This window comes from Myotis lucifugus, unplaced genomic scaffold, assembly GCF_000147115.1.
Source record: "Myotis lucifugus unplaced genomic scaffold, Myoluc2.0 scaffold_5271, whole genome shotgun sequence".
Taxonomy (NCBI): Eukaryota; Metazoa; Chordata; class Mammalia; order Chiroptera; family Vespertilionidae; genus Myotis; species Myotis lucifugus.
This window is the reverse complement of record NW_005876319.1, coordinates 1-9250: the sequence shown is the minus strand read 5'-3', so window position 1 is coordinate 9250 and position 9250 is coordinate 1. Positions and strand designations below refer to the sequence as shown.

Genomic DNA, 9250 nt, shown 5'->3' with positions numbered 1-9250 from the left:
GTAAATAGAATAAGGATCCATACCTTACATGGGTGTTGAGATGGTTTAATAAGAAAGGCCTGGAAGGGCTGGGCACATAACATGTGTTCAATAAGGGGTGGCTGCTGCCACTCCACTACTGCTCTTTCACTTTTATTGCTACTGTTATCATTAATTGTGCTACCTTAGGCCCGTAAACAACTTAAACTCTTTTTAAAATTAATTAGAAAAATAGGGTAGCACATTCACATTGTTAAAAAATAAGACATATAGAGATGTATATTGAACAATCTTTCTCCTGCCTCTCTCACCATTCACCTCATTCCAAACAGGTTTCTCATTCTATATTTTTGTGTATTTTCATAGTATTTCTTTATTCAAATATAAGCAAATATGAAATATATTCTTTTTCCATTTTCATACATAAAAGGTAGCATGCCATATATACTCTTGTGGACTGTGCTTTTGCTTACTTAATATATCTTGGAGATCTTTTCATGTCAGTATGTAGAAAGTCTCCTCATGCTTTTTCACAGTTCGTAGTATTCCACCATGGTGCTTATTTCATTATGCCCCTAGAGATAAACAATTTGCTCCAATGAACAATTCTGCTGTGAATGAACTTGAACGTGTGTGATTTCACGCAAGTAGGTCAATCTGTAGGATTGTGGTAAGTGGAGTAAATGCATTGTGATTTTGATAGGTAATGCCATGGTGTCCTTCATGGAGGTTGTACTATTTTACACTCCCTCCAGAATGTGAGGTTTAAGTCATATGAACTTCTCACTCATACACATCAGTTAAATAGGACCAATAATGATGCCCAATTACTAGTATATTAGTTTCTGGCTGCTGCTATAATACTTATCATAAACTTAGTTGCTTTAAACAGCAAAAATTTATTATCTGGTAACTATGGACATCAGGCATCCAGGATGGGTCTTGGTGGGCTAAAATGGAGGCACTGGCAGTGTCTCATTCCTTCAGGAGGCATGGGAGAGAATTTGCTCCTTTGCCTCTTCCAGCATCTCCAGGTTCCCACATTCCTTGGCCTGTGCCCTGCATCACTCCAATCTCTGCTTCCGTTGTACATCTTCTCCTCTGACTCTCTTGTCTCCCCATTATATGGACTTGAGATCACATTGAGCTCACCCAGATTATCCAGGATGGATTTCCTCATCTAATATTCTTAATTACAGCAATGAAGTCCCTTTTGCCATGTAAGGTAACATTCACAGGTTTGGGGATTAAGATGTAGACTTCTTCAGGGGTCATTATTCTTCCTACACAACCACCTACTGCTCAGGGTGTCAGGAGAGTCAAGGTAGAGAAGTCACCTGTGAAAAGCTGTCTCCTTGTCTGTCTCCTCCACTAGAATATAAGAAAAGATGTGCTGTGTTTGGTTCAGCAATTTAGTATCTATTAGGTCAGAGTAAACCTTCTATATAATTGTTTTATATTTTACACTAGAGGCCCAATGCATGAAATCCTTGCTTGGCCCCTGCTACTGCGGCAGCCAGGGGCCTCTGCTGCCTCTGCCTCTTCTGCCTCGGCCCCCGGCCTGCTGGTCTAATTAGCATATTATGCTTTTATTATTATAGCTATCTTATACTTACATTTAAGTTTTAATGTATGAAAGAATGAGTGAGATTCTTTGAAAAAAATGTAAAGCATTATGCAAAAAAGCTTTTTTTTCCCATTAAAAAAAGGGGATCTGGAAAGCTTGTCTCATTAGACAAAGATTAGTGTTAAAGATAACTGTGAATTCTAGAGCTGTTATTTTGTAAAATTTTGTGAATCAGTAATATGATCTGTTCTTATTCAAAACATATGTTGTATCTCTAAGTGAAGAAAATGCATCTGCCCATCTTAAATTTTTTTTTCAGTTTCAAATTAACATGCAAATAGTCTGTCCCTCTTTTCCAGGCTCCTGTCACTGAGTCACATGTCCATGGACCAAGGAACAGACAGGAATAAAGCTGAGAATACACAAGCAGGGAAGGACTCAGTTTCTGTGAATTGAATGGAAGAAACTATTACAGGAGAAACTGGAAGTGATGGCACCTCTAGGAAAAATGCCATGTGTGTCCACCTCTTTCCTACCTGTCTAGGTTTTCACCATGGTGTTTTCTTCTCATCACTTCACTCATACATCGTTCCTTCATTATAAAGACAAAGGCTGACCAAGCCTGACTTCCAAATACCTTGACTTTGTTGGGAATAGGAAACTATTGGGTAGTGATGAAATAGATGGGCTCTGGGGACTGCAACCTGGGTTTGGAGCCCAAGTCCAGTACAAAATGATCTTGAGTAAAGTATGTAACCTCCCTAAACCCACCATTTTTTAAATCCAGTGGATAAATGATAATGGATAATGATAGTACTTCTCTCATAGAATTGACATAAAGATCAAATGACATAATATTTGTGATTTGCTTAGCTTAGTGCCTTGGTAAGTGCCAGCTACTGTTCTTATTATTATCAGTCACTCTTATTATCTGTCATACAGTCAAAAGAGGTTTGATATCATCAATGAACTACAATACCCCTGACATCTCAATGGCAACCATCCCATTTGGACCAAACCATCCTTTCCTTGACCAAACCACTTTCTCACTATCATTGCAATCTCTCTTGGTTCTCACCATTTTTTTCTTTCTTCTCAGTTTAGATTCCAAGTACATATTATGTACCTCCCCTTTAAAACACCTTTGACTCCCTTGATCCTCTCTGTCTCTTGTATCTGACTGGCAGAACCTCAGCCTTGGTTATATCCAACTACTTGCCTCCAGCAGCCAACAATAACTGAAGGAAGATCACACAGCAGTGCACATCAAAACTATTTAAATAATTGTTTCAAAATATTGTTTGCCTTTTTCATTGTGCTGACATTTGCGTTGGTAGTGTCAAAGCAAAGATGGGTAAAACTTCTGATGCCTTAGCAGGATTCAAGGCAATGGCACAGAATCTGTTACACATTTGTAGTTAAAAAAGAAAAAAACAACCAGTGCCCTGGCCAGTGTGGCTCAGTTGTTGGGCATTGTCCAGTGCACCAAAGGGATGCTGGTTCAATTCCTGGTCAGGACACATGCTCAGACTGTGGGCTCAATTCCCAGTAGGGGGTGTGCAGGAGGCAGCCAATCAATGTTTCTTACATCGATGTTTCTCTCTCTCCCTTACTCTCTGTCTAAAAATCAATTAAAAATCTTTAAAAAACAAAACAAAACAAAAAATACCAGTTTAACTTAAGAATATCCTTGATGAAGCAGTAGAAATTATTAATTTTATTAATCTTAACACTTGATTATTTATCTTTTAATGTTCTATGTTTCAAAATGGGATGTCTGCATAAAGAACTTCTGCATACTGAAGAATGCATATCTTTTTTTCTTTTTAATTTGTCTGTATTTGCCATAACCTTTTAAAGCAGAATATGACTAGAGCACTGCACTTCTATTCACGAAACTTGCTCTGAGTTACTTTCAAATGGCTTTACAACATGCCTAGGTAGCTTATATTTCTGCTACGCTAAACAGTCCTTTTCTTTGGAGACTGCAAACCTGGGTTTGGAGCCCAATTCCAGTAACTATCCAGTAACTATGGATAGTTACTACCATCGTGTTGGTCAGCTTAGCATACTAACTTCTAGAGCAGTGATGGCGAACCTATGACACGTGTGTCAGAGGTCACACGTAAACTCATTTTTTTGGTTGATTTTTCTTTGTTAAATGGCATTTAAATATATAAAATAAATATCAAAAATATAAGTCTTTGTTTTACTATGGTTGCAAATATAAAAAAATTTCTATATGTGACACGGCACCAGAGTTAAGTTAGGGTTTTTCAAAATGCTGATACACCGAGCTCAAAAGGTTCGCCATCACTGTTCTAGAGGCTGGACATGCAGTTGATAACTACAGAGGATGTTAGTCTTAAAAAGTAGATCTTAGGGGATGAAGTTGTTTTAACCACGCATCTAAGAATACTTTAGCAACGAAAGATTTGGTCAACTTGGGAATCTGCTTGAGAGAAAACACTTCAGACCACAAAGCTAACAAACGTTAGGCTACACGTATCTTACAACAAACATAACCCCATTCTGTTAAAACAGGCCAACATGGAACTAGGAAAGAAAAAGGAGCGTGGCTTCAGTGCCTGAAGTATCACAGTCTCATACACCCGGTCTTCCCTGTAAGTAGTTGCCATGCCAAACGTATTTTAAAAATGTTAACAAAAATAAAGAAAAAAGTCCTTGAAAATATATTATCCAAGAGAATGAAGGTAAAGTATTGAACACGTGTGCAGGTGTTCTCCGGTGAGCTTAGTCTACTTCCTCCATGCGGGAGCTGTCGTCGTCTCCTTCCAGGGCAGCACTGCTCTCATCAGCAGTGGGGTCATCTTCATCGATACCAAGATCAAGTTTGATCATCCTGTAGATCCTGTTAGCGTGTGTCTGGGGGTCTTCCAGACTGAAGCCAGAGGACAGGAGCGCAGTCTCATAGAGCAGGATGACCAGATCCTTCACAGACTTGTCATTCTTGTCTGCCTCCGCCTTTTGCCTTAAGGTCTCGATGATGGAATGGTCTGGTTTTAACTCAGGTGTTTCTTTGCTGCCATGTCACCCATTGTTGCGTTGTCTCTCAGGGCTTGAGCCTTCATGATTCTCTCCACGTTTGCTGTCCAGCCATATGTGCTTGTGACAATGCAGCATGGGGATGTCACCAATTGGTTTGATACGACCACCTTTTCTACTTTTTTCTCTAAGATGTCCTTCATGATTTTGCACAGGTTTTCAAACTTGGTTTTATTCCCTTCCTGTTTCTTTTTCTCCTCTTCATCTTCTGGAAGTCCCAAGCCCTCTTTGGTGACTAACACCAAAGTCTTCCCCTTAAACTCCCTCAGCTGCTGCACACAGTACTCATCAATAGGCTCAATCAAATAGATCACTTCTAGGCCGTGCTTCAGAAAATACTCTATGAAGGCTGAGTTAGCGACCTGGTCCTTGGTCTCACCTGTGATGTAGTAGATATGCTTCTGGTTCTCCTTCATTCTGGTGCAGTAGTCCATTGTGATCAGTCACTCTAGAAATGCAGTCAGAGCATAGGAAGGCGCTCTTTCCTTTTCATCTTTCCTTATGGCATTTTATCTTTCTTTAGATTTATGGACACGAGATTACAAGTACTAGATGTGTATGCAACAAGCATTCCTTCTTTGTTATAAAGGAAAAAAGAACACAAAAGAACACTTACATATTCATCACATTTCACACGACATCAGACTTACTGGGAAGTTTTCAAAAAATGGGAATGCCTGATCCTCACTCCAGGACTACTGAATCAGAATTTCAGAGTCAGAGCCTGGACATCTGAATTTTAATAAACTGGAAATAATTTTGATGATATCTCTTTTTATTTTTTAAATATATTTTATTGATTTCTGAGAGGAAGGGAGAAGGAGAGAGAGAGATAGAAATATCAATGATGAGAGAGAATCATTGATTGGCTGCCTCCTGCATGACCCACACTGGGAATCAAGCCCACAACCCGGGCATGTGCTCTGACCAGAAATCAAACCTGTGACCTTTTAGTGTACAGTACAATGTTCCTACCAATTGAGCCACCCAGCCAGGTTGAGATACTGTACTTTTAAGGGTTCAAAGTTTATTTCTGCTTTCAGAAGTGTCTCTCTGAAGCCTTGAGAGAATAAAAAAGAACGATGACAGCTACAGGGCAAGATCATAGAGGAGGTCTCTGCGCAGAGCAAGGTTAGAAGGTTCCTTTCTCTCTGCCAGGTTAGCTAATCATGGGTTGCACCCCACTCTCAGAAATCTAGACTTCCGCAGAAAGAAGATGGATTAGGAAGTAACGGCACGTTGCCATGGCAGGGGGGATGGGGAGGTGGCTCTTCTATTTCCTGGCAACCGTTTGACAAGGAGCTGCACTAGACTTTGAATTACAGGCAAGAAAGCTACCACTCGGGGATCATTTGAAAGAGAACGTTAATCAAGCTTACCTTGGTGCCTCGAGGGAATCCAGATTTATTAACAGAAAATCAATACAATGTCAGGTGCCCCTAACGTATACTTCAATGGACTATTTCCTCAGTCTGACCAGTCATGAGCGCAGTGAAGTGTCCTCAGAAAGAGCCTTCACTTTAGTTTTCTGAAAGCAGCATGCCCCATGCCAAGGAAGGATTAACCTTGTTTGCCAGTGCCAGGGGCCAAACTAGAGGGTGATGGAATCTGGGATACTTTGGGAACAGACTTGCCAATAATCTTCTTTTTCTCTTTGACCGCTACGTCTTCTAGATATTTCCAAGCTACTTATCTATGTCTACTTCATCCCTTTTCATCGCTGTCTGGTGTTTTGTAAGATGATGTTCTATTCTTTATTTCACCATTTCCTCGTACATGGGCACTTAGGCTGTTTCCAGAGTTTTGTTTTAACACTGCTGTCTTCAACAGGTTACCGTGCCCACGTGCAGGTAGTTTCTCTGTGATGGAAACCTGAGAGAGGGTTACTGGGTTGAAGATATGAGCATTGAACATTCTTACACCAACTGCCAAATTGCCTCCCAAAAGACTATTATTTCACATTCTTACCAACAGCTCCCTGCGAGCATCCTGCCCCCTTCCTTCTGACGGCGTTGTGCATACTGTTCCCTCTCACTGGGATTCGTGTCCCTTCCTCATCTTACAGAACTCTGTCCAAGCTTTCCTTCTGGAGAGCCTCCCCTCACCTCCCCTCACTGTCATCAGTTCTATGGCTCCATTCCACTAAGATCATGAGTGTCTGTCTATTCTTACCACTGCCTTGATCCAGATTCTGGTTTCTGACATTCCAGTCTCCACATTCTCATGACCTCCCCAGAAGCCCAGTAGGATCGTGTCTCCTCCCCCTTGCACATCACCAACATGAAAAGCCCAGTAGGATCACGTCCCCTCCTTGTGCATCACCAAGAAGAGCGGGTTTTGTCAGCGTGGCATGGCAGCCCACCTTGATTGTGCCTGCAGAGCACATGCTGGGCATCAGCTCGGGCTCCTCTTCATGCTCCCCAGTGTGCTTGGCAGTTCCCATACAGAGGGTAGAGCTAGAAAGATTTAGTTCTGAATCCCAGAATTTCAACTCTGTGACCCCAGGCAAGTTACTTATCATTTCTAAGATGCACTTTTTCTATATGTAAAATGGGTATAATAATATCTAGCTTCAAAATTCACCCCAAATACTGGAGATCATATCAGGTGAAGTATGGAAAAATGACATTTTGCACAGTTTTTAACTGTTGGCATCTTTAGTAAGAATATGCATTACTTTTGCCAATATAAATATTCAAGGGATGAAAAAATAGTCTGGTAGAGTTGGCATAGTGTGGTGGTTATGAGCACAGACTCTGGAGCTAGACTGCCTGGTTTAAATCCAGTTACTGTGTGACTGTGGAAAAGTTACTTAACCTTTCTGTGCCTACTCTACTGATTTGTAAAATAAGGACAATCCTATTACTTACCCTGAAAGGTTGTTGCAACCATTAAATGAGTAACGTAAGTGAAGTATTTGGAATAGCGCCAGCACATAAGAAGTGCTGCATAGGAGTTTGTTGGTGTTAAGAGTGGATGGTGAAGCAGTAAATGGATCATAACTCTCTGCTATCCTCTGTCCTCCCCACATCTTTGCTAGGGTTGCTGGGAGGACTGAACGAGGTGACACCTGAGCGACACCTGGCTCATGGCGAATCCCCCTTCCTCTGCTTTCCTTGCCTTTCAGTCTCAGTTAGAGGACTTTTCCTTTGGAGAGACCTTCCTGACCCCAGGCTGCCTGACCCCCCTGCCTTGTCCTGCATTAGGACACTTTTCACATGCGGTGTCATTGTGGTGTACTTCTCTGCTCTGTCTGCACCCGACTAAGAACTTTAAAAGTAGAGATTGCCTTAATTTACCCTTCCATTTTTATCACTTGACACAGTACCTGGCAAAGAGTAGGAGCTCAATATATGCTTGCTGTATTTTGCATGAAGCAATATGATCACCTTCAAGCAGTTTATAATGCCTAGGATGGAAAGATACAAATATTTGAAAGGGTAATCCATTAGCACATGAAGAGACCTGCTTTGGGCAATATAACACAAGAGGCAGCATGGGGTGGGGACGCAGGCACTGGGAAAGGGTCTGGAGATTTGGCTGGAGTGTCCACGCAGCTCCTGAGTGTCCTGTGTGACTCTGGGACAGTGGCCTAACCTCTCTGAGCTGAGGCCCCCTTAGCCGTAAAAGATGGGGAAAATAACACCAGGCTACATGAAAATGCTTGGCAAGAACATTGGTGATTAAGTGTCAGACTTGGGGTAGCTCAGCAAGTCTGGAGAAACTCAGAGCAGGAAGAGCCGGTGTTGGCCTGTGTGGCACCCCAAGGCTTCGGGGAAGAGGCAGTGATGAAGCTGAGCTTTGAGGGGACGGGCAGAAATTTAGCAAATGAGGCGGAAGCTGGACTATTTCAGGCAGGATAATATCTTGAGAAGAAAAAGCTGAAAGGAAATGAAGAGACAGACGGAAAAGAATCAGATTTCTTTACTTTATTGCTCACAGTGAGGAATGACAAGAAAAGGCTCCTTGGCTGGTGAATGCTGGCATTTTATTTCATCAGCTCTGAAGGAAGGTGGGGAAACACGGGAGGCTACAGAAGCAAAGCTGCGGGGTGGAGGGGCCTGGAGAAAATTGTGACTCCAAATTAATTAATTCAGTGAAATTAATCTTTTAAAAATAGCACACTATTGAGTTTAAGCAAATAAACCCAAACAGAAGGTGTGAGGATCGTTAAATAACCAAATGTTCTTACTGCTTTGAAGTTTAATTTAGTTGTTTAAGTGAATTTTAATGTTCTAAATGCACAACTCTGTAAAAGGGTTTTCAAAAATAAAACTGACACTTAGTTGTTTTCAGCTTTTGAATGTGACATAAAAAACAATATTTTTTATTTATAGCTTTTTTAATTAACTGTATTTTCCTAATTTTTTTTTTCAATGGGGGAATTACCTGTAGGGAATTTTTTAAAAGTTCTAAAAATAAAAAAAAGCAAGTTAGAATAATCTCTGATTTTAAAAAAAAATTTTTCACAGCAAACTTGTGCGTAGGCTAAAAAAGGTTTTCATTAATTGGTTGGTTAACCTCCTGATTTTTTTGAGTTCATAATGGTCCCCTCCTTTGGGCTTCATTTTGCCTTCTGCATAAACAATTTGCCTTAGGAGATTAAAATAGAAAAGGGAGTCGGGGATAGCCACCCGC

The 9250-nt window shown here is 40.9% G+C and overlaps 1 pseudogene; it reads right to left on the bottom strand.

The window, feature by feature from the left end:
• Positions 1-4300: 4300 nt before the first annotated feature.
• LOC102420232 lies at positions 4301-5049 on the bottom strand (annotated as a pseudogene).
• Positions 5050-9250: the final 4201 nt, after the last annotated feature.